Raw genomic sequence first — 18,314 nt, forward strand, 5'->3', positions numbered from 1 at the left:
ACATTCCGTCTAGTTTATTCTTTCGAGAGTGATTACTGTAATTACCCAAAAATTCGGCCCTCTAAACATTCGGCTTTGTTGCACTTCCGTAGAATCATACCTTTGTGTTTTGGAAGATAAATGGTGGGGGGGCGCCTCGTCCATGTAATCAGAAACACACCTGAACATTTAACAGCGACAAACAAAAAGTTCCCACGAAGCTGTTGTGATACATAACGCAAGAACTTTCCAGGCAACTGCTGCATGCAGCATAAATTAATAGTTTGATACCTGATACACACGCACACAGACATAACACGTACAGTACATGCAGTGACTCAGAGGTTTCATAAGCGTGGTTTGAGGAGCGTAAATCTCTCCTGCTGCCTCTGTGTCAACGATTAATAAATGAAATCTGATAAAATGAAGCAGCATATCCTGCAGTCAGTTGGCAGCCACATGTTGCTATTTTGGGTTCTCCTGCATTTTTACCTGAGGTGCTCACATCCTGCCAGACCAACGAAGAGAAAAAAAATAGATACATATAAATAAACGGAGCCAACAAGGGTATAATTAAAGTAATTAAGGAAAGAGGTGAAGTACAGGTGAGGCACAGGTGAAAGGAATCCTGGCACCGCCAGGGCCTAATTCACATGCAACGGTAGTGATGTCATTCCGGGTCCCCCGCTGTATCCTGATGATACATGCAATATGTTTTTACACTTGTAACCAGGAGCGTGCAAAGAGGGGGTCTTTTTTTAATCATTATCTTTACAACATCATCTACAACATGTCTGCACAAGGGGGGTAGTGGAAGGTATGCACAGTTATACGGGGTATACCAACCTCTATTTCTGGTGGTTTACAGTATACCTACCTATCAGCCAAAAAGCCATTGGAATATATAGGAGAGTATACCCACTTCCTCCTCAGTAACCTACCCATCTACCCAACTTTTGCTCTAATTTCACATCAGAAAGGCAAGTGTAGTCATATCACAAATGCAAATCTTGTTTTCAAATGTATCTCAAGTCCCCAAGTGCACGTTCCCCTGTGATCAGCCCGAAAGGGCCCTGAGGTAAACCCAAGAGCCCTTCTGATAAGTCAAAGTATCCCTCTGGTTACCTCAGGAGGAGCTCTGGTTGGCGCCCACATAGTTAGTCAGCCATAATACAGCTCAAGTTTCCCTCTGGTGAGCCCGAACGCAGCTCTTGTTGGTGCTGTTACCCCAATGGTCAGCCCATGGGCCCATCTGGTTAGCTTAAGTGCAGATTTGATTGGCTGAAGTGCACCTCTGGTCGGCAAAAGAGCTTCTCTGGCCACTAAGTGACCTTTTTGACCCCAAGTTTGCTTCTGGTTGAGTCAAATGCCCCTTTGGTTGAATAAAATGCCACTTTGCTCAGCCTAAATGCCAATTTGGGTTGGCTAAAATGATCCCCTTTTTAGCTGGACCGCAGAGGGCCAGCCCTACAAATGAAAAAGTCTGTCACTGAGTGACTGACTGACTGAGTGAGTAACTGAGTTATGAAGTTACAGGATTGGTTTCAAAAGTAGATTTTGTTGGATCGTTTAGAAGGAATAACAGAAAGTTTACGAGCAGGCCGCCATGTTGTTTCCTGTTTGAAAAGGCAAGCAGAAAACCAGGGACCAATCACGTACTTTCCACAATAGGGTATGTCACCGCCTCAACGACCAATTGAGTGGAGCAGCGCGTCCCCTAGTGTCCTTGCTGGACCTGGTGGACATTTACCACTGGATTTAACATTATAAACATGACCACTAACTAGTTTTGTAACAATTTAGCCACAAATTCACAGACTGACCATACGCGTTTCAGCCATATATTCGGTTTTGACGAGTCTTGTTAACCAAGTGGCCCCCTGGTCCCCAAAGAGCCCATGTAGTACATTCATGCACCCCTATGGTCCTCAAGTGACCCCTTAGATCCCCAGTTCCCTCTGCTCAGACAAAGTTCCCCTCAGGTCCCATTTGCCTGAGGGTAAAACTGAATCCTAACCCTAACGGAAGAGGTGCCCCATGGATGGTTTACACCACTTCTTCTAAGCATTTTTCTAACCCTGCATGTACAATATATGAGAGTGTGCATGAGCCGATGTTGACTCTATGTGCATATATTTATGCCTATACTTTTATCCTTGACATTGCACTGCCCAACATCTGCACCATCACCTGAACACCTCTGGTGCCTTTGATCAGATGTTGGTCAGCAGTCTAAAGAAACTCAAACAGAACGCCATCAAGGGAGAAGCGGACCTGAGTGAAACCCTTAATCCTGCACATAAAATGTTACTGTTAGTGCGTGTCTGTCAATGAACCTCCTCCATGCGGGCAACATAGGCTCAATACCTGCCCTATCTGCCGCTATCGTCCAATTCAGCTCTTCACACGCTAGAGTCCCCTCGCATGCCGAGCTGGGAGGCGTGGAGGGATTGTATGGGTTGGGAGGGGATGAGGGGGGTGGATAAAGAAGAAAAAGGAGCAATGATTGATCTCAGCCATAGACACCTTGCTTTATCGCTGCAGCTGATAGGACCTAACTCCATTCAGCAGTGCTGTAGGCTGTTTTTGTGTAAGCATAAACACAGGGCCAAATCAGTACCTGCGCTGCACTGTTTACCTGGCAGCCGTTCAGCCCTTTTCTGTCTAAACTTGAAATAGGATCCAAACACTCTACTCACGCATAGTGGTTTGCACGAGATGCTTCGCCCGCCTCTCAACCTATACCGCTCCGTAGCGCTATTTTTGCACCGTCTGAACCTGAACTGCCCCTCTTTATTTCTTTGATTGAGAGGTGGAACATCTAGCTCGGGGGTTTTATCTGCAAACATAGCACTGATTTTGAACAGTTACCAAGGAGTCATACCACAGACAAACCCAACAAACACCTCGCTGATTGACAACATTAGTCTGTGGGTTATATTTAGATCCCCTTTTCTCTGTGTTACCACAACTAACAGTTTTAAAAAGATCTATCACAGGCTTACATCCTGGACTTTTTAGCTTCTTTAATATATCACCTTTTGCTTGTTATTCAGCACATTATAGTGACTATGTACTTTTGCCACAAGGGCCAACTTACATTATTATACATCATTTTAATCTAAATTTAGTTTGATTGGGGTTTTTCAGAGGGTTTTTTATAAGCTTTTCTAATTAGAAGAGAAAGATGATTTGTCTTCATGGAAAAAAAGCCTGTACTTTATTCAAGCTGACAGCAGGGTGGACTAAAGACAAAAGAGAATATTTTACGTATCTTGAGATATTTCAGTAGAACAGTACTTTAAAGGGGCACTCTTTAAATTTACATATTAAATTCAGTTTAATTGTCACAGAGATTATTATTCAGCCTGTGAAAAACGTTGCACTATAATGTCTTCTGTGGCTCTGGAGGGACCTCTCTTAATTGGAAACTTTTTTCAATTGGCTTTGTATCGTTGCAATGTGGGTGATATGTGTAAATGAACGATGTTCGGCTTCCTTCCGTGTTACCGGGGCCTGGAGCTTCCTGCTCGTTTGCCGGCGAGGGTCCGCCGTATGTCACAAAATCCGTCATTTTGCATCTTTTGCCGCAGGGTTTCCCTTTTAAGTTCTTCTTTACCTTTTGCTTGACACGGTTTGTTATTGTGTCACAGACCAACCGGATCAAGTGAAAGGTAAAGAAAAACATTTTTGTCTTTAGTGTCCTTTCCATAATGTTGTCAGACAATAACAGTCTGAGTCTGTCAGTGGCAAAGAGAAGCACTTTTAGTGGATGTGAATTCCCAGCCTGTTTAGTGGCTCCCGGCTGGAGCGCTATCCCTCAATACTGGACAACTTTCAAAAAGTGTTGTCCCCATTAGTCACTTAGACACAAAAACATGGGTAAATAGGGTCCAGGTTGAAAAATATCAAAGTTATCCTTTAAGACTAAAAGTTGTGGTTTGGGATAGTTCGACCTATACTGCTTTGATTTTTTTCTCTCACAAGTCCACCAACTTTATGGAAGTACAATACTAAATACTGGTGTGACCCTTCAATTTTTCCTAGACCAAGATTTGAACCCTTAGCAAGGCTTTGATTAGCACCTAATCACTTCACCACTTAGCTTGCAGGAAGCACACAGAGCTAGAGAAAGAGACTGAGATGGGTCTTTTCTGAGGCAGGTACATCGGTCATTGGATCAGTGGTGCTTTCCCTTAGTGTGGCTCGAGGGTTTGTTTATACTGCAAATATACTGAATGTGTACCTCCAATTTTCATGACATCAAATTGTCATGTGAATTTGATTAAATTGTTTGGTAATTTACTTCTACGTTCAGAGAGGCAGCTCCAATCCTGCAAAGAAATGATATATGCCTTACCAAACCATAACTGCATATATAACTGCATATCAAGTGACCCCTTGGTGGGTCCTGACTCCAAAGTAAAGAAACTTTAGACTGATAATTTTTTCCCAACTCAAATATCAAATGTGGAGTTAAGTGTACGTGCTTAATTTCTAAGATTTTTTTTTCTAATCTCTGTAGACTTTACATGGCTCACTGCAGGGGTAATTGGAAACCTGGGCTCCTGGGCAGATGCTACTGTTTGTAGTAAGTGCTATTAGATATTGATCCGGTGATAATTTGTAAATTATTATCATTAAGGATCGGAAGTTTGATTGGGGAAAAAAAGGCCTAATCTCCTCCAGCTGGCTGCCTCCGCTCCTGCATTGATCCACCGGAGCAAACAACAGCTGCCTGGCTGCACAGCAAACCTCAGCACCCATATCAGATCATATAAAATGTTAGACAGTAGAACACGTCTGTCAGTATCTTCAGCATATATGAGTATTAGGTATGTGATAGAATAATCAAGGCCATAGGCACACGGGACTCTCCTGGCTAATGGAAAGGCACTATAGGTTTATGATGTGACCGCCAGTTTGAATTATTTCAACTTCTTTTCTGTCATTTTGGCATGGCGGACGGCTCTAGTCTCAATACTGCACTACCCATGTCATTGCCATGGAGAAGAAGCCAGCCAGAGGCACAAACCAGAGCAGTAGCAAATTCAAAGCTGTTCGTTGTTTCAGTTGGGAACAAACGACAGTGGTTCAAAAATGCAGATCGTAAAATCAGTTTTCTAAACAGTGCAATATTTAACTTCTGCCGCTACAGAATTTGAAGCCCTGTTATTGTTTGTTTTTTGCTGAAATGCATCTTGGGAGTCGTAGTTAACTTCTACTGTACCTTGAAGTTTTTATGTACATAGGTTGTACTTTCTTTTATAGTGACGATTTGACCAAGAGAGTTTCATATCGCTCCATGCCGTAGAAGTTCTTCAACTGTGGCTAACATTATCTATGGGGAAAAATAATGGGACTTTTATTCTACTTCCGCAAAATATCCTCATACAGCGGTTCGTATGATATCTTATGAAAAGTTATTCCTTATTCCTCATGCATTTTCCTACGAATGTCCAGTAGCACGTGTCAATTTCCACTTGTTATATGCATACAGTATTAGGTTTAGACAACAAAACTACTTACAATAGATGGGTTGAGGAAAAAGATTGTGGTTTGGGTTAAAATAACTACGGAAGTGGCGTAACTTAAGTACAGAACTTACATGACAAATAAATCAACGTTGACTTCTGCTTTTACACGGGGTACGAACCCACCCCACCCATCCACCCCGACCTCCTCCCTATGCAGCATTTGATGCTCTTTATACTTCCTGGTTCATGATTACGTGGGATATACTGTATATGTATTACAGTGTATTGACTTTCGTAGGTATAGCTACAAACGGTGTATGAGTACAGCCTGACTTCCGGTAACCAGGGGTGCCCAAAATCTATTGTCACCCAAAGCAAAAGTATTGCTCTTTTATGTGTTTATGTAACAATAGAGTTCTATGTCATGGAGGAATAGCTTCTGTATGTCAGGCTGTGGATTAACAGACAATAGTTAAATTATTACTTAGATATGGTTTCTTCAAGGGACTTGTTGATGAAAATAAAAAGACAACATCAGGCTTATCCACGCAATATAACCTCATCATCAGTTAGGATGAATGCCACCCATGCATCAACCGCCAATGTTTATCTGTTTGAGCATACGCATTTTGGTGTGATTTTTGGCACAATCCCCAACTCTCCTGTTTTATTTGGAAATAGATCCGGCCTTTGAATGCACGTACTGCTAAGATTCGTTAACTCCCCCTGCATGCCAGAGAAACAGGTTTGGCACATTGGGACGGCCAGGTGGATGGAGGAGAGGAAAAAAGAAAAATTTAGAGGCAGAAACTGCAGCACCTGCTTGATGACTGGGATGGGCGGTCATGGGTAAGCGGCGTGATAACGGTGGGAATATGGGATAATAATGCAGCAGTGTGATTGTGTCCCAAAGCCTTTCGGTCCGATGACCCTCGACTGTGTCTCGCTGAGAGAACAGCTGACTGAGGGGGTAGAAGAAAATACAATAAAGTGTCAGTGAATGCCTCTTCTACACTCAAGTCCAATGATCCCCCAATTATGCTAAAAAAGTAGAAAACCATAGTTACTGCTCCGTTCGGCCCGTTCGTGTCAGGAAATGTGTCGCTGACACACCACCCTAATTGGACTTTCTCTGAAAGGCGTTGTGAGAAAAACAGGCAGTAACTATTTATACAGCTACACACCTGACCAGGCATCTAACCAAACAAAAGGTCTTGAACCCAGCCCTTGCGTGCCTATCCAACCCAGACATCTGATTAATTATAGTGTGGCCGTTAAGGTGTAGAAAAACTAGCTGATGAGAAGTCAGCGAGTCTGCAGGCTCAACCTGCCCAAACAGCATCATGCGTGTCAGCTTGTAAAACTCTCCGTCACGCCCCCCCGCCCTCCCCTACTCCGTGTGTTTACTCCCACACGCCTCCCCCCCTCCCCCTCTCTCTCTGTGTGTTTCCTCCCACACGCCCCCTCCCCCCCTCTACCCTCTCCCGCCTCACTCCTCTGCTCCGGGCCCATTCGTGCAGACGAGGTAAAACATCTCCCTCGCTGTGTCAGAGCCCTGCAGGTGGGCCCCGCGTGCTCAGGTAGATAATATCACTGTTACTATAGACTGTGTTTGGGTTAGCTCAAAAACACTTTTCACGGCAGCGGCAAAACAAAGTGCTGTGGCGTGCGTGACAACAGCGGGAGCGGCTCCCTACAAATTAACCTGTGGAAACACTTTGGCCCTCGCACGAAACACACACGTAATACCTGCTCCTCCTTTTTTATTTTTTTTTCTTACATGCGTTTACATGATGCTCCACTGGGAGCATGGAAACATTTCTTAGGAGATGTCTCCTATATGTAATCCACCAAAGGAATAATGTTAATCCAAAACAGTGGAATAAGCCTTTAATGTCGCGATGGTTACATTATAGGAGCGAGCTGCCTTGTGTCCAGATTGAAAGCATTGCACTGATTGGACAAGTCACTCTGTTTCTGATCTGCATACTGCTTGTGCAGGAGACTTTATAAATCGACTTTCTTTAAACAAAAGAGGCACGAATAGCTCGACTGTGCTCAGGGCCAGAAGCTGGGATGGCTTCCATAAACAGATCACCCAGGTGGTCCATGTGTGAGAGCGGGAATGGAGCGCTGGTTGAGAGGGCTGCTGCCGCAATCACAAACCTGGATCTTCTTATTTCAGGAGCTCCCTCCGTCTCTTAGCAAAAGTCTGAACTTCTGTTGATGCCATGAGGATCTGATTCATAGTATTTACAGCCGTCTGATTCTTGTTGCACAAAGGAATTAGAGAAGACTGAAGCACACAAAATGTAGCTGAGAGAGCTGCAAATTTCAACTTTTGACTTGACCTTTTTTAAGTCCTCACAAATTCATTTCAACATTTATTTCGAACATGTAAAATAAAGAAAATTCTGTGTATTGATTCCTTTACATGTCCAGTTACGCATAAACAGTGTCCAGCAGTCAGACCCCTTTCTCATCTCAGGCTACATACATGCTGCCTTACCCTCATGTTACTGCAGAAACTATATTGAAGAATTATCCTCTCCTCCTCCACATATTTGTTTGAACGAAATCTGGTTTAATTTACCAGTGAAACCATTAATATTAAAATATTCAACTAAAGATGCGATAATTTAACATTAATCAGTAAGGTAAAGGGTGTTCCTTTTAGTAAATATCAGGGCTGTCAATCGATTAAAATATTTAATTGTGATTAATCGCACAATTGTACTTAGTTAGTCGAGATTAATTGCAAATTAATTGCACTTTTGCAATAACTGTTCAAAATGTACCTTAAAGGGAGATTTGTCAAGTATTTAATACTCTTATCAACATGGGAGTGGGCAAATATGCCTGCTTTATGCAAATGTCTGTATATATTTATTATTGGAAATCAATTAACAACACAGAACAATGACAAATATTGTCCAGAAATCCTCACAGATACTGCATTTCGCATAAAAACATATGCTCGAATCATAACATGGTAAACTGCAGCCCAACAGGCAACAACAGCTGTCAGTGTGTCAGTGTGCTGACTTGACTATGACTTGCCCCAAACTGCATGTGATTATCATAAAGTGGGCATGTCTGTAAAGGGGAGACTCGTGGGTACCCATAGAACCCATTTTCAGTCACATATCTTGAGGTCAGAGGTCAACGGACCCCTTTGAAAATGGTCATGCCAGTTTTTCCTTGCCAAAATTTAGCTTAAATTTGGAGCGTTATTTTACCTCCTTCTCGACAAGCTAGTATGGCATCAATGGATTCTTTAGGTTTTTGCTAGTTTCATGATGCCTGTATCTTCACGCTAGCTAACTGAGCCTGCTACAACCTCCGAAAGATCGATTGCGTTAATGTGTTAAATAAATTAGTGGCGTTAAAATAAATTTGTGTTTACGCATTATTATCGCGTTAACTTTGACAGGCCTAGTAAATATACATATACAGCATTATCTCTTAAGTGTCAGTTTTTATTTTCATTAATTATTACTGAGTAATGTAAAGTATACCGCTAATGTGATAGAAACTAGTTAAATTTGCAAATGCGAGTACAAACTTATCTTGTTTGAAACTATGTAGGCCACAAATACTAACCTGAACCAAAAAATACTTGGTAGGTGATTGAATGAACCATCTGTCAATCAAACTCTTGCTGAAGCCAGTCGGGAGACGAGAGAAAACATCTTTTTCTCATCTTTAGTGCTGTAGACTCCTGCTGTAATCTAACCCACATTTATGCACCCTGCTGTCACCTATGCAAAGAACATTTTCAACAAACAAATGAAAACATTTTTTTATCCATCTTAGGTCTATCGGAAAATCACAATCACTCCTCTCAGAGTGCATGTTTTTATCTCAAACATCGAGTTGTCTCCGCCTTCTAACAGCTGTGTTTCTCCACTAATGTCATTGTGGGTAATATATTACTCATATTTTTATCTTTATTCCTCAGCAAAACACCTTTTGTATTGCTATAATTATTTTGTTCATTACTTTCATTTTAACCATCTTATTATTTTGTTTTTACTTTTCTTTAAACATGCTCTATAAATAAATGGGCTTGACCTGACTTGCAAAAACAGGAGTGTCGATGCCAAAAACAACCCAAAACACTGGCACCTTCAGTTTGATACACACCCAAATACATTCATATGATTGCAATTACAAAAGTAAGATCATATAGGTCTAAAGTTTTTGGTCTCAAGTGGCATGTTTGTCAAACTCAGTATAATCTAGTATTTCTTTAAAGCTCAATGAGTATAACTGTAGGACTCTGGTTCCTGTGCTTGTTTATACTTTATAGTTTATATTGTGAGCTGCCCCAGAGAGACACAGGCCTCTGAACGCAGCACTACTATTCTAGATGGAAAAATACATTCCTCACACCTACACACACGTCACGTGACGGGTGTATTCCTCATCTTCATGACAGGTGAGGGATCACACCGGCAAAACCAGACGCCAGTCTGCTTTATGCAATGTTTAGATAGCGTTTTACATAACTAGCGTGTTTTTGTGGCCTCTCTTATCGCGGATTGAGCATGCTTTGTGAATGACATTGACCCGGGGCTCTGCTGTCCCGTCACCTGGTGCAACGCAGCCCCTATCTTGTATCTTATCATATTGACTCGAGTTATAGTGGGGGGGGGTGGGCTCACCAATGGTTTATGTACAGTGTGCGTGACAAATCACCTGTCACATGCAGCCTGGTCATTTGGCCGACATGTCCAAACGTATTTGGTGTTATTTAGCTGCTCGCCCATGTTTGTCTGAAAAAAGGATTAGTGTGAAATATGAGGAAACGGTGACTGACAGTATGTGACTCTGAGGGTAACCCAGCTAGTGTTTCACAATGCTTAATAGTGTCAGGTAATAGCTGTGAGTCACTGTTGAGAGTATGCCATCGCGTGTGTGCTGAGCAGTTGAGGTTAGGCCTGTGTGTGTGTGTGTGTGTGTGTGTGTGTAGGTGCTATTAAAAAACTGGTTCTTCTAAAATGTTGTTTTGATAGATATCAATAGCACAGGGATCACTAGGTACAGGGGGTTCCCTCCACGCTCACAAACAAAGCTCATTTTGATTTCCTGGCTGTTATTTCGCTTTGGGTTTGGTATTAAGGCTTAGTTTATAATGCCGCGCTGATGAATCAGGTCTGACAGTACTCATAAGGGTTTGGATAGAAGGTAAGGACGTGTTTGTCTGCGGCTTAAGGGCTGCAAAAGTTTCTGTTATTGTTTTTGTTCTACATGCTGGCCCTCTGACTGCAGCTCTAAAAATAACACCAAGTCCATAATTATGGTTTTAACCTTAAGCCCCCCTCCTTCCTCCTATTCTCCTGCTTACCTTGCTTATTCACACCTGTGCTTATTTATGGTGTGTGTGTGTGTTCCCCAGGTGATTCACGGCATCGCTGCCGTCAGTTAGTCAGATTTTGCGCAGGAACGTAGCCAGTGATGCGCTGCAAACACAACAGCTTCATATTTCTATGGAAACTTCGGCCGATGGTTCTCCTCAATAACAATCACAAGTTTATTTATAGCGCTACTGTTGTGTTGGCATGCGAGGCGTGGCACTGCAAGATAAATTGTCACCTCTCAGAATTCCTCTAAATGCCTCAGGCGGTGTTGAAAAAACCCTACACATTTAAACAAGACTGAGAGTCTTTACAGCCGTGCTAGCAGGCCTGTGACAATGACAATGCTAACAGATGCAGATGTTTAGCTGGTAATATTTTCAATTCAGTATTCTTTATTGGTCCATCAAGGGGCCGAATTCGAGGCAAGCGAGCATGCAAACAGAAGTACAAGAGATTAGGCCTTCATTTTGATATCAACTACACATCTATAAAGTTTTGTGACTGCATCTTGTACGGTTGTGATGCTATCGCCATGACAAAATCCGTCAACAGACATACATATAAACACCTGGCAAAGTACCCAAAACCATTTCTGTGGTAGTTCCCGCTACAGTAGGTGTCTCCAGGACCATGATGACACACACAAGGTGAAAGCTGGTGATAACTTTTTAGGTTGACATCAGTTATAATAATAATATTACATTTGGGGCGCTGTGGTAGCCTACCTGGTAGAGCGGGCGCTCCACGTACCAAGGCTGAGTCCTTACCGCAGCGGCCCAGGGTTCCAATCCAACCTGTGGCCCTTTGCTGCATGTCACCCCCCCCTCTATATCCCTCTTTCATAACTATCAATCATCATTAAAAAGGCATAAAAGCCCTAAAAAGTAATCTTAAAAATAATACATTTTCAAAGACACTTTTCACAAGTTAAAATGATCATATAAAACAACACACCAAGAATATACAACACGCATCATTAATCAGACATTAAAAGCTGTTCTGAAGAGGTGAGTTTTGATTTGTCCGCTGCTTGGTCCTGGGTTGTGGAGACAGGAGGTTGGCATCAGAGGAACGGAGGCTGCGGGAAGGAGTGAGGTTATGGAGCAGGTCGGTGAGGGGGCCTGGTTATGGAGGGTTTTGTGAGTGAGGAGAAGGACTTTGAATTGGATCCGTTGTGTAACAGGGAGCCAATGGAGATTCTGAAAGGACAAGGCTCAGGGTAGCTGGAATGGGTGAGCAGATGAGCAGCGGAGTTGTGGATGTACTGGAGTTGACAGTGACTCAGCAGACGGTGGTAACAGAATGTAACATCTGCTTGTTTGCATGTTTTGTGCTGTTTAGTCAAGTCGCACTAACGTAACCAAGATCTTTCTCAATCATTTGCCACGTTTCCTTTAACCCTTTCCATAGCCGTGGTCTTTCCCTAATCTTAACCATACTTTAAGTGTGGAACTGTAGTAGCCACTCATATATGTTGTATGGATCGCCGGCGCAGAGGCATTATGTTTTCGGGTTGTCTGTCCGTCCGTGCATACTACCTTAGTATAGTGCTGGGTTGAAAGTTTCCACTGGATTTAAAAGTTGTTTCCTAGGAATAGATCCCAAATCCCAGATTAATTGTATGAGGTGTACTCAGTGCCTCACCTGCTGAACATCAGTCTGTTCTCTGATTTGGTGATGGAGGCCTGTATGTCTGATTGAGCTACATGTTAACTTGCTGCATTTTTTCTGTGGGTGAAATGGTTTCCTCTGAACCATGTGCTTTACCAGCAATCAGAAACAGAGATGTAACAAGAATCTTATCACATTTCTCCTTCTCACCTCCTCTGCACACTCAGTGGAGCGGCTCCGCCAGTGGCATGCTGCTGCCTATCAGTCCCCTCATCACCGCTCTGTTTCTGCTGCAGCCACATTATCACGCATGCAACAATAACGTGCCAGCGTATGCGGGCATTTTCTGTCAGTTCAGAGTGTTGGCACACTCAGCGGGGTATGTGATGTCACAGAGGCGGAGCCGTAGATGTGATCTGACTGAGACGAGCAGCTAACGCACGCTGCGCCGCATAGCACGACAACACAGTCCACAAAACAATCAATCAGATAGTGTCGCTAAGCTTTAAAGAAGCTGTTTTCTACATCGTGTGCCTTTTTAAAGAGTACATCAAACTCCCTGAGAGGTCTTAATACTTCAAAGAACAGAGACAACTAGATTTTTGTTCTTTTGATCTTCAAATTAAGTTTTGGTATGACAGAAACATCAAGTGAAGTTTCTGCTCTTTGTTCGCCTTTTCATGTCTTGAACTAACAACTGGAACAAGAGTGCTACTGTGTTTTAGGTGCTCATGTGGTATACACATGTCTAGAATGACTAAATACTAAACATGTGCTTGCATATCTAATCTTAACATCTCATTTCTAATGCCGTCTGCACATCCGCGTAATCATGAGAGCAACATAAAGATACCTTACCACGGGGCCCATTGGTGCAGTGTGGGCTTCCTGGATGTGTATGTATCAATCATGAGTCTTCTGTTAAACCTGACAAACACGGAAATACTGTACTGTCACAAAGATATGTTCGACTGGTCCATAGAGTATTAAGTACACTTAGTATTACTCAGGACTAGTCTCATGTATGGTGGCCAGTAAGTGTCCTCTTAAATTTATCTAGAGTGAATTTTAGAAGGTTTGCATCAGCTTACATATGTGAAATGACAACCTGTCAACCGCACCATCTCTAACAAGTGAATTATCCTTGTGTCTGTTTCTTGTACAAGTTTTCGACTTAAAGCAGTTGCTTTGGTCAGCTATGTTTTAGTTTAAAAAATTTCTTAATTTACCCAGAATTCATAGTAAATTTGTCCTACTTAAAGTAGTCAAAGACTTAACTCCACAAAGTATTTGATACTTTGTGGATGATATTTACCTTCTGTCGTTTAATTTCAGTGTGCACAAAATGTCAAGTTCACGCACTAATACTGCCATCAAAAATTCCCACAATGGAACCGAAAAAACTGCATCCAAATTGCATACTCTGCTCTACATACCCAACATGTGTACTATTGTTCAACATACTTTTGTGTGAATAAACAGTAGTATGTATCTTTACGTCAACACTTCCAGAGAGCCTCCTAGCCGGTTGGAGACGTGTAACCATGGTAACCCATGCCGACTTCATGTGACCAAAACGATGATTTGTGAGAATCAAAATCTGAACTAATTGAAAAATAGATATTACGCCTAGCAAGGTGCAATTTTATACTTACAGTTCAATTGAAGCGTTATTGATGTTAAAGAGCTGTCCGCTAACCTCTGTAATTAATGTTTTTTATTTTTTTTTATTTTGGTAAGGACGATGCAATTTAACATAGTTACAATACAGGGCATGAAGCTGATGTGCTGCACAGAGAGTTTATAGCTATTGCTAATTTTCAACTCGTGTCCCTAGTTGGGCTTTTACATGTACAGTGTAATTAAAATATCCAGCTTTTGTATATCACAAAACCACAATACACTACAAATATGGAAATAGAATAAAGTAAACATCACACAATACATATGCCATAATAAACTAATACACATATATCAAAACACCTTGGTAATTTACAGGAAAATTTGTCATTACTGCATTGCATTGTGGGATATTTATACCGCACCGTAGTGTCCAGCGTTTGCATACTGTAATATTTCACCGGAAATAGTATGCAATTCACGTACTATTGGTTTCATACTAAGGTTTTGGACTAAAATACAAAAAAAATCTCACATACTGTTTTAGCGTACTGAATTGCACTGAATTTTCACGCTGGAAATGCTTTTGGTGTTTGCCATCACATAACTATATAAAAACGACACAGGTAAAACTGTTGAGATTTGCGTTTTAATCCAGGAAGTAAACCCATGAGATTAACTAACTGGTTCAGCAGGATGCGCTGAGACCTCACAGCATGCCATCATAATCTTATCATCCTTTATCGCTATAAAACAGCTTAACTTTATATTTGTAATTGACTAATGACTATTACTATGAATGTTTCCATGTAAACTGAAAGTGGTTTGTAGTAACAAACATGTTAAGAAACATGTCAAGAGCTACTACAACCCCGTGTCGGACAAAAACCTGCAGGTGAAGTAATGTGCTGTTGAAACAGACTTCCAACGTCGTTTTTACACAGTCATAAACATGTTGCAGTCATTTTTCTGGCTGTAGTAAAAAAAAAAAAAAAACACATTCTCTGAGCAGCACACAGGTGCGTGAGAATTTCTTACACTTGATTAAATGAGCTGCAGCTCTCGGATCAGATAAGCCTTATCAGATCTGTGCTTGAGTCGTTCTGTATAAACATCCAAGATAATCTGTTCGTGTGTTGTGAATCTGGTTGCGCACACACGCAAGAGTGTAGAATATGTGGTTGCATGTTTATATAGGACAGATCTCCGAACAGGAGCTCAGGTTTAAACCCAAACGGGGCAGTAAATTTGAAGTGGCAGCCTGCCGCGGGGCCACCAGGACTGTGATTGACAGGCTCTCCAGACTCACCTGAGCCTGTCTCCCAGGTGTGATCATGCTGGGCTCGTCCACATGGCCTAGGCCAGGTGCATACCCCACATCGTTGTACCCTGTCTCTTTGTGTCTAATCCTTCAGGTATTTGCACTAAATTTTCCCTAAAGGGCAAATATCCTTGAGCTTTTCACTCAAGAGCTCTGCTGAAGATTGATCCGCACATGGAATCTTAGATATTTCTGGAGCAAAAACAACACGTCACGACTGTATAATTAGTTTTGCTACAACAGCTGCATGTAGAACAGAGATGCTGAGTGCCAACTTGGGGTCTTAACATCGTATTTTCTTTAAAGATGCTAAATTTGACATCCAGAGCATTGATAAAGCAGCAAACAACTATTTGTTACATAAAGATATAGAGGAGTAATGTCTACCTGAGCAGAGAATGAAGTCACTCTTCCTCTGTGTGTGTGTGTGTTGTAATCCGAGTTTCTCCGTGCTTTGTTAACATAGCTGGGCCGGCCGCACATGCTTTTAGTGCATGTGAGCATGCCCCACTGACGGCCCCTGCTCTTCACTGCTCTCATACGGCAGTTACAGCTGATAACGGTCGAAAAACACCAGACATTTGCCCAGGAGAACGCTGTTCGTATCCTGTGTGAAACCAGAAGTCAACGTTGGTTTATTTGTCACGTATCTTCCGTACTGCAGTTACACCACTTCAGTGTGGTTGTACAGTGTGTTCCCTCCAATAGTCTAATCTGGTGTTTCATACCTGGCCAGACAATAGACCTTATTCCCCACTACAGTTTCCATGTTCCCACACAAACCCACGCATCACTATTAACACCAGCAGGTGACGTATGCGGGTTCCGGGCGGGTCCCCCGAGCCAGACATTCCTACGTTCCATCGGCCGACGACCCACGTCAGATGCTGCAGCTCTGAAGAGCGAAGCAGAGTGACGCATGACAGAAAGACTCACCTGCTCCGCTGGTTCATGTTATTGTTTTCTTTTAGGGCAGAGTATGTTTCACTGCCAGCCAGGTATACCGAGGGTTGGCCATGCTTCAGCTAGCGTCTGTCTCCTCTCTTTAGGTACTAAAAGTATGACTTAGAACTCAGACTGAGATGTGTTAACATAGGAATTCAACATTTCATCAGTTTTATATATAAAATCTTAATCTGCAAAGTGATTAGTAACTACAGTTGTCACATAAGTGTAGTGGGAAAAAACTAGAAAGTTGCTTGAATTGGAAATATTCAAGGAAAGTACCTGTATCTGTGTGTAAGTACATTGCAAGTTGCACTTAAGGAGAGTACTTGAGTACATGTATTTGGCTACTTTTTGCCTCTAGTGTGTGTGTGTGTGTGTGTGTGTGTGTGTGTGTGTGTGTGTGTTTGTGTACTCAAAGGGAAGATTATCTTATCCTGATTAAGGAAACTGGGGAACACCTGCCAAAATACTGGTTACTTTGGTACATACCAAAAAGAGTGTGTGTGCATGTGTGTGTGTGTGTTTTATTGTCTGCCAACGTGATAAGCAGATAAGATAAGTAACATGTAAGCAGAGTCATGGCGGTAGCAGGCGAGTCGCACGCCATCTCCTTTACCTTCAGTTACTTTTCTACATGCTTCCATATACTGCTACAAAAATGCGCATGCATGCTTTTACCCTTTATATAAGTGTGTGTGTGTGTGTGTGTGTGTGTGCAGTCCTGTGGTGTCTAGCATGAGAAACGCAGCAGGGGTTTTGCTCCGTCGCTCTGCGGAGTGACGGAGGAGGGGACCGAGGGGGGGCCAAGCTGTGATAACAAACTCCATTCACTTCAGAAATAACAACACAGCACTTAGAGTGAACCGCGGGCTCTTTTCCTCTGGGAGCCACTGATCTGCCCGAGCAAAGAACTCAACTCATTTACTGTCATTAGCTGTTACATCACAGGATGGAGCCCTGGCTCGGCTTCCAACTGGATCGCTTATCTTCTCGTTTGCACTTTGCACACACGGACACTCCCGCTGGTGCTCATGCGCACATACCCAGAGAATTCCAGGGCCTGAGTTTAGCCGGTGAACTTACACATGAAAAAAGTATTTTACATTGAAGAGTACAACTAGGTCAACATAGTCTTTCTTGTATGTTCATTTAGGGACTTGTATACGTTCAGTTTTATGCTCCAAGGTAAGCAAAATGTACCTTTAGACAGAACATTGCATTACAAAATATTTCAAAAATCAAGTTTTCAATCAATTTGACAATTTTTCTCCCGAATTTGGATAGATAGTGTCCCCCTGCTCTGCAGTCCTTGATGCTGCTAATTCACAGTTTTTGTGTAGTGGGGTGTAGACTAGGGTGGACACTTCGGGGGGGGCATGATTTAAAAATGTTTAGGAGCCACTACTCTACACCATAGATGGCAAAATGATGTATAAGATTCAGGCTGTCAACTTGTACTGCCTAATCTACATTATTTATTTATTATATAAATACATATATATATATTTAAAAAAAACAACAACAACAAAGCATTTGAATAGTGATTTGGAGGTTGAATACCATGGCAACGGTCGAAGCTTCGAAGCATTCGGGTCAGCCCTAGTTCCTTGCGCTCTTTTTGGGAGATATTTATACCTGCTGCCTCTGCACATCTCTGTGCCCTTCCTCGCGGTGAGTGAAGGCAGCTTTACACTACTGTTACCACGACAACATCCAAGGAGTCATATGTTAGTCAAGCAGTGGAGGCACCACAGGTGGTAAATATGTAATTTAGGATTATGCTAAATGGGTTACAAATTCAACGTGTTTGTTCTATTAAATTCCAACTTGATTTTAGTCCCGAGCATTGTAGTCACAAGTGATGCAACAAGGAGATGATCCCTCACTGTCTTCCCACTTCTTATTGTGTTCAATAGGATCAAACTGGAAGCAACTCTGCTGGGAAGTGAACCCTGGTCTCTGCAGTGGTGGTGAGTGTTTTTCTTTCTGCCCCAT

At 42.3% G+C, this 18,314-nt stretch overlaps 1 protein-coding gene across 2 annotated transcripts in view; it reads left to right on the forward strand.

Moving 5' to 3' along the window:
- The window catches only part of exoc2 (exocyst complex component 2), a 150,351-nt gene that overhangs the window by 25,219 nt on the left and 106,818 nt on the right, over window positions 1–18,314 (forward strand). For both annotated transcript variants that reach the window (XM_037769780.1, XM_037769781.1), the window contains exon 2: window positions 18,236–18,289. The gene's annotated coding sequence lies outside the window, so the exon portion shown is untranslated. The remainder of the gene's footprint in view (window positions 1–18,235; window positions 18,290–18,314) is intronic.

The sequence above is a fragment of the Sebastes umbrosus genome, chromosome 5 (assembly GCF_015220745.1).
Source record: "Sebastes umbrosus isolate fSebUmb1 chromosome 5, fSebUmb1.pri, whole genome shotgun sequence".
NCBI lineage: Eukaryota > Metazoa > Chordata > Actinopteri > Perciformes > Sebastidae > Sebastes > Sebastes umbrosus.